The following is an 8448-nucleotide window of genomic DNA, read 5'->3' on the forward strand; positions in this document are numbered from 1 at the left end:
AAAGAAGGTAAAGTAGAAATAGAATAAAATAAATTGTTCAATTCTGGAAGAGGGAATTTACAGAAGATAAAAAAGGCATTAGACAACTTCGTATGTTTTGTTCTTTGTGGATCAAAAATATTTAGTCAGTTCCAAAATAAAAGTCAAAAAGAACTCAGAGACTTTCTCAAATCATAGTACTGCATCTTGGTTTAAGAAAGTAGAGCCTTAGGACCAGCAGATGGCATAATGGTTACATCACTGGTCTCCCACATAGCCAACTGCAGTTCAAGTCCTGGACCCAGTGACTTAAAACTCATGCTGTGTGTGTGTGTGTGTGTGTGTGTGTGTGTCCAAGATCTCAAAAGGAGAATGGAGGAGAAAGGATTACAGCATGACCATTCTCCCCAGGGTGTGATGAGTGATTTCTCATTTTCTATCTCTCTGTCTCTCTCTGTCTCTCCAGAGAGTACATGTGCTATATAACAAAAATCTCTCTAAAAGAAAAAAGAAATAGAAAATTGAATCTTAAAACATGTATCTTAGGAATTAATGCTGCTTTGATAGACTAGTTTGTCTGCCAAGCTTAATGAAACACCATTATTTATATGAATATTTCTGAAGTATTATACTTTGTTTTAAAATTGATTTATTTGTATAAATAAATGTCCTGTGATAACAGTGAGTTAAATCAGTTAGATTTGCTGATCTAAAGATCTAGTGAGATAGTATTTTTATTTCTTTTCTTTCAGCTTTAAGAATTTACTAGCTAGGGGACCAGCAGTTAGCGTAATGGCTATGTCGCTGGACTCCCACATAGTCGACCGCAGTTCGCATCCCAGACCCGGTGGCTTAAAACTCATGCTGTGTGCGTGTGCGTGCATGCCCAAGATCCCGAGAGGAGAATGGAGAAGGGATTGTGGCGTGGCCTTCCCCTCGGGAGGTGATTTCTCACTTTCTATCTCTCTGTCTCTCTGCCTGTCTGGCGAGCGCACGTGCCCTATAGCAAAAACCTCTCCAAAAAAAAAAGAATTTGCTAGCTAGAAACAATTATTATCTTTCTATACAACTCTCTAGGTTGAACAGACAATAATTACATGAAAGTTAATAAATCTCCGGGACCAGCAGTTGGCGTAATGGCTATGTCGCTGGACTCCCACATAGTCGACTGCAGTTTGAGTCCCAGACCCGGTGGCTTAGAACTCACGCCTAGCACATGTGCATGCGTGCCCAAGATCCTGAGAGGAGAATGGAGGAGAAGGGATTGCAGCGTGGCCATTCCCCCCATGGGGTGATTTCTCACTTTCTGTCTCTCTGTCTCTCGCTGTCTTTCTGGTGAGCGCACACGCCCTATAGCAAAAAAAAAGAAAGTTAATAAATCTCCATTTGATTACCTAGCTAAGCAAACAGTTCTGTGCAAATGATCTAATCACCTGTTCAAAAATGACATATGAATTCAAAATATATTGGTAGGAGTTATAGTTGAAAATAGATTTGTCTAGCAGGACAGGAACTCACTGGTAAAGTGCTCTGACTTCCCTGAACAAGGCCGTGAGCTCTAATCCCATGATGCCCTTTGTTCCTGGTTCTATCAACATCCATCCCTAGCTGCTCAGACTTTCACCCCATATTGCTCTGTACATCCCCTAATCTGAATTTATCCCACTCTACAATTACTCAAAAAACTCTTCCAAGTGAAACTCAAGGTCATTATTCTACTTTCTCAAATTATTTTGTTTCCCTGTCTTTCTTCTAACACTCTCTCCCCTGCAGTCTTGTCAATGGCAGCTGTTTTCCCTCCTACATCCCTTTAATTCTTGAATATTAAGTCACATAGAGGAAGGGGAAGGGTCTTGTACTCACTGCCATTGAAAGTCACTGTGCCACCTTCTGAACCTCTAGCCCCCTGTAAAATTTGAGGCTCATAATCTCGAGTTGTACCTCTTGTTGCAGACATCCACCGATCCTAAAGTCACCTCTGTATTCTTGATATCAGCTCCTGCCTTATGGTCTCTCTCCGCTGCCCATCCTACCACAATTCTTGCTCATTATAATGTCTACCTAAATGACCCTTCCAATAACAGGCTTCCAATTCATTAATGCTGGTCTTCCAACAAGCATTTCCTCCCCTCTAGTTTATCTCAAACTTCCATCGTCCTACACCAGGATGTCATTATCAATAGCGAGGCTCATCAAAATTACTGGTTTTGAACCCATTGCCGCTAGTGCTTCTTTTCCAGCAAATACATTTTAAACCCATGGGAGGCCCTCAGTTCATTTATTTCACCACCTTAACTTTTTTAAAAAATATATATTTTACTTAACTTTATTTTAGCTTGACCAGAGAGAGTGAGAGAGCAAGTGAGAAAGCAAGCTGCCACATCTGGGACTAAAACCATAGTTGACCATGTGGGAATCCAATGCCCTTAACCACCATGCCACCTGCTGGTCCCCTATTTTATCACCTTTTCACTGCCCTTCATTTACTTGAACCACAAGTTTAGCTTCTGCATTTTGTGGCCCTATCTTCGGCTCGCTTTTATCAGTGTACTGTCCTGTCTAAACCTGAACCCTCACTATATCCAGTATCCCTCTGCATTCTCTCCTGCACACCTGCAGCTGAATGTGGTGGAGAAAACACACACACTGGCTTCCTTTTAAATTTGTAACAAACATGGGCCATTAGAACCGCTCAAGAATCTCACTTCATTGTGAGATTACAATGAAGTATAATCTTCATTACACTGTTCATTCTCTCCTCTTGAGATGACAATTTCATGCCTTCTCCTTCCTGGAGTCTCAAATACCTTCTCTCATCAGCACTCTCAACAAATGAGCTTGCTTCCTGTTTCACTGAGAAAGTCAATGTAATCCAAAGAGAATGTCTGCTCTCACCTCTTTACTCACCAACTTACACTTGTTCACACCCTCCTATTACAAATTACCACAAATAAAGGGAGTCTCTCTCATCACAGGCCACTCCTTCCCATGGGCCTCATACCCTTCTTTTCATGTCTCATCAAGATATACCCTCCAATTCTCCTCTTCCCCCTGCACATTCACTGGTTCTCTTTTAAATATTCTCCGTATTCAAGATATGAAGTAATACTTTGTGTCTTAAAAATATTATTTGTTTAAAATATTTTGATCAATGTTTTTAATTTCAGGGATTTAAAAAATTTGCTATAGGGCACATGCACTTACCAGAGAGAAAAAGAAAGAGAGGGAAAGTGAAAAACCATGGCCCTCTCCTCCATTCTCCTCTGAGAATTTTGGGCATGAACACACATACGACCAACATGCTTCTCAAGCTGCCAGGTTCAGGACTCAAAATGCACAGCTGACCATACGGGATCCAGCTGCCTTAACCACCACACCACCAACTGGCTCAATTTCAGAGGTTTAAAAAAATAAAAAAGCTAGAGTATCTGCAGTTATACAGAGAATGAAAATAAGATGCCTGCAAAAAATTGTGTATCGGTACTATACAATGGCAGAGAAAAATGTATGATCAATCGTTGTCAACCCTTTTCTCTTTATTAAGATGGTCTTGATATCTGCTCCTCTCCCCCTTAAAAAAATGGTCTTTAGAACACAACAGTATGCTTAATGACATAAGCAATTTACATTTTAGTTTAAAATTCATGTTTCTTACAAACAAGTGAGAAATGTTTGTCAGGCTGGGACTCTGTGTAAAACTGGCCAATGTAGCTCTTTTTCCAGCCCAACATCCAGCGAAAAGCCAGAATCCATGTGCATTTGAGGTGGGCCTAGCCATTCCCCTTCAACTGGAAAGCCTCTGCCCCAAACCTATTCTTCGACCCAACACACCCAGCGAAAAGCTAGGCTTCTCACACTCAGAATTAACTTTAAGAAGGTGGGAAGTAACATATGAGCCATCAGATAACCAGAAACCACCACTGTAGAGGCACAAGAAATATGGGAAAAAACCAAGAAAATATCTCTCCTCTAAAGGAAAAGAACTGTCCTTCATCATCCACAGGCAGTACAATGGAACTCGTGTAAATGTCAGATAAAGGATTTAGGATATCCATAGTAACAAAGCTAACAGAGATGCTAGAGAAGAGAGACAGCAAACTCCAGAAAATGTAAGAGAAAGAACCGAGTTACAGGAAGTGAGGAAGTTCTTCCACAATCTGAAAGAGGAAATATATACCATAAAAAAAGAACCAGACAGAACTGTTACAATGAAAGCTGTAATACAGGAAACCAAAACCTCCCTTGAAAGTATGAAAAGCAGATTAGATCATGTAAAAGATCGAATCTCAGATGTAGAAGATAGAACCTCTGGCCTAGAAAAATTCACCAAAAAGTCTGAGAAAATAACCAAAAAAGAAAAAAAAATGAGAATAACATACAAGTAATACTAGACACCATTAGACACCCAAACATCTGAATAATCGGTATCCCAGAAGGTGAAGAACCTAATCAGGGCATTGATAATCTATTCCATGAAATCCTGAAAGAAAACTTTCCAAACCCGGAGAGTCATTTAAATATCCAGACCCAAGAAATACAAAGGACCCCACATAGAGTCAACCAAAGGAAGTCTTCTCCAAGGCTCATCATAGCCTGATTGAACAAAACCACAGAGACAAGACACTAAAACTGGCAAGAGAAAAACATTAGGTTACTTTCAAAGAATATCTCATCAGACTAACATCGGACTTCTTATTGGAAACAGTGCGAGCAAGGAAAGAATGGGAAATTATATTCAAAGTGTTACGCAAAAAACAATTTCAACCAAAAATACTATATCAGGCAAGATTATTCTTCATGTAGGAAAGATAAAAAACATTCTCAGATAAACAAAACCTGAAAGAATTTACCAACACCAGACCAGCTCTTTGAGAAGTTCTGAAAGGAGTACTATTTCATGAAAACTAAGACAGACAAATAAGAGAACAAAAAATGACGAAGAAAAAAACCAACTTAATGGTAGGGACAAGTTCTGAAATATCTATAATAATAATGTTGAATGTTAACAGAAAGGTCAGATCACAGTAACACTGCAAATTCAACAAAAGGGAGATTACAGGAGACTGAACTGGTGAAATAGAATTCTATGATTTTTTTCTAAAATGTTAATGGTTTTCTTCTATGCTTTGTCTTCCAGATTTAAGGATTTTTGTTTTCCAGTTGTTGAGTTCAGCAATTTGTTTTTTAAAAAAGAATTTTTTAATTGAAACATAAACTTTCTCCCCTGGTGGCCCCTTTGCAATGGAAAATACTTGTGAGCATTCCTATTTTGTGACATAATGGTTATTTGCATAAGTTTAATAATACAATAGTATCTGTTGCCTTGCATCAGAAATTGAATTCTTACAGAGCTTTGTGTAAATAACAGATCAAATTGAGATTAACTTTTTTTTTTTTTTGCAAGTAAGTTAGTTTGTATCTCTCTTTCGTAAAAGGGGAAATGGAGAGGGGAAATGGAGAGAGGAAAAAAATGTTTTAGAAGAAAATTACAGTGCATTTACCACTAGATTCTAGCTTTGTCCATACTTTAACATCTTTCGTGAATCAATAAAATGTGGGGGAAAAAAGTTTAGTATGGAAGGGAGGGAGGGGAAAGAGGAAGGAAAAAAATGGGTAAAAGTATGCTTAATTGAAAAATAAGGTGTTTGCTGATGATAATGTATATAGTAATATCTTTGTCTTGACTGACACGCATGGTATTTGTGTTGGAAAAAAGAAATGTACACTGTAAAAACGTGATAAAACATAAAAAATAAATAAATAACTGGTCAATGTAATTATAATCACAAAACAGTATTAAAATATGAAAAATAGGGGACCAGCAGATGGCATAATAGTTATATCACTGGGCTCCCACGTAGTCAACTGCAGTTTGAGTCCCAGACCCAGCGACTTAAAACTCACACCAGGTGCATGTGTGTGCGTGCCCAAAATCCTGAAAGGAGAATAAAGAAGGGATTGACAGCATGGCCATTCCCCCTGGGGAGTGATTTCTCACTTTTTGTCTGTCTGTTTCTCTCTGTCTCTCTGGCAAGATGACCCCTCGTGTGTGTGTGTGTGTGTGTGTGTGTGTGTGTGTGTGTGTGTGTATTAGCATGGTAAGTAGATATTGAATAGTTCATTCAAAATCTCAATAGTGTTTACTCAGAGGTGATAAGATTGAAACTCAAAAAAAGAAATTATTCTAAACAACAGCCAAAAAGGAAATTATATTTTCTTGGGTGGGAAAATAATGTGTGAGTTTTACTTCCTTCCCTATTTTTTAAAATATATTCTAAGTTTTCCACTGTGAGAATGTGTTTCACTTTCATAACTAGAAAATATTCTATAATAAAATTAGATGAAATACTTACAAATAGAGTTTTATTTTAAAAAATTATTGGTTAATAATCATTAATAAATTTATATTACACGTGTTTCTTTAGTTCGTATAATTCTTTGCATGAGTTATTTATCCATTTTACCTTCATATTAAAATTATATTTTTTTAAGTTTAATTGAACCCATTGTTTTTGTACTACTCTACACATTTGGAAACAAATTTAGAAATGGACTTGATACTAATCTTATTCCAAAAATATGTTTGTAACTCTGTAATTTATCAAGTATTTTTTGTTGAAATACTAGGTATTGTTGCAAAATATTTATTTTTAAGGAGTAAAAGGGACAAGAGCCAAGAGATATAGAATTCCAGACCCAGCAGCTTGAGCAACATGCCAAGTATGTATCACACATGCCCAATAATCCCAACAGGGTGGAGAGATGGAGGAGAAGGGATGGTGGTATGACCACATCCCAATGAGGCAGTTCTCTCTCGCTCTCTTTATGAAAGCTAATGTGCCCTCTAGCAATTAAAAAAAAGGATTTTTTAAGTTAACTGAACTACTATATAGCATATACACACACATATATACACACTAAAGTATAAAATCATTTGGAAATATGCCAAAATTTTTCTCACCAAATAATATTTATGCAAATAAAGCTTCAGTTTTGTAGTCTAATATATAATAACAATAAGGTACATTTAATTTCCAAATCTATAAAAGTCTCAAAGGAACATCCTTACATTATGTTGAAACTAGCCAGTGTGTATACAACATGAAATTTTCTTCTTTATCTACAAGAAAAGGGAATAAAGAAAAATATGTTTCAACTTTTCAAATTCCTAACTTTCCACAGATAATTTTTTAATAAAAGAGAAACATTTTGAAAAACACATACAAAGCAAGCTATTTAAAAATACATAATGAAGGAGGGAAACAAGGGGAAGGGGAGAAAAGTAAAATATATATTTAAAAAAAAAAACAATAAATAAATACAATTTTAAAATACCTGATTTTTTAAGCTTCCCTTACTAAAGTAGATATTAAGTAACTAAATTACAAAACCTTGTCAGTCTTTGCATGAAATAATTCTAAATTTTAATAAGTGAGTATCAAGGTATTGACTAGTCTCATTATCTTCAGCATTCTCCCTGAAGGAGACCACGCTAGGCCTCTGGCTTAGCTTCTAGGGTTTGGTGTGGACTTTTGGTGAACTTAGACCTACCTTCTCAGGTAAGAGTGAACAGAACCAGGGGATGAGGTGACAGCAGAAATGCTGCCTCTGGGCCCAGGTCATCTGCATCTGTCTCCTGTGCACCTGCTGCTCTACAATAGGCCACAGCTAACAAGACAGAATGACGCAGATATTAAAATCTGGAAAAGATAAGCTGATAATAAACCCTCTCCAACGAGCCAACAGTATGTTATTGAGAAATATACTAGGAGGTGCTTTTATCCTAAACCAGCATCAGGAAGTGAGCAAACTAAATAGAGTAGGTAAATATTATTACGTTAAAAATAATTCCAAGCAGGGGCCACCAGGAACAACAGTCATGAGTGTTAACAACTATAAATGAAAACACATGTCCATTAAAACGACCTTAACTGGTGATTGATTTGAAAGAAATGTACTTCTCTCTTAGACCTCTGTACAGAGGAAAGAACTATTATCGCTTTTTTAAAAACTCATTTTCAAAACAGGTAACTTGTGCCCGTGAAAGGAATGTTTTTAAAAATCAGAACATAAATTCTGTAACATCTTATAGTTAGAAAACACTTTATACTTTTTTTAACTACAACCTTTAGGAAGATGTACATTTTATATCTTGATTCAATGCCCATGTGCATTTGCATCCATAACAAGGTCAAAGTTTCATTAAAAAAAATAAATAAAACCTTCATTTAATTTACTCAGATATTTTGTATTTTATTCCATTTTATTTTTTTTTAATTGGTGGGACTTATAGCCCAATAATGTTACTAACCACAATTAGAAAAACACTACCTTAAGCTTTGCGCAGTGGCAGTATCATAGCCAATGAGGTTTATCCAAGGCGTGATTATTGCTAATAGGAAAACACTACCTTAGAGATTATATGGTTACATCTATTTATCCCATCCGTTTTTAAATTCTTATATAAGA

General features: G+C 36.6%; 1 non-coding gene across 1 annotated transcript; it reads left to right on the forward strand.

Annotated features, from left to right (window-relative positions):
- Positions 1-8314: 8314 nt before the first annotated feature.
- On the forward strand, positions 8315-8448 carry LOC114007076 (U4 spliceosomal RNA). Its single transcript, XR_003548732.1, has one exon. It is a non-coding gene; the product is annotated as a U4 spliceosomal RNA (small nuclear RNA).

Source organism: Tupaia chinensis, unplaced genomic scaffold (assembly GCF_000334495.1).
Source record: "Tupaia chinensis unplaced genomic scaffold, TupChi_1.0 Scaffold000117_2, whole genome shotgun sequence".
Taxonomy (NCBI): domain Eukaryota; kingdom Metazoa; phylum Chordata; class Mammalia; order Scandentia; family Tupaiidae; genus Tupaia; species Tupaia belangeri.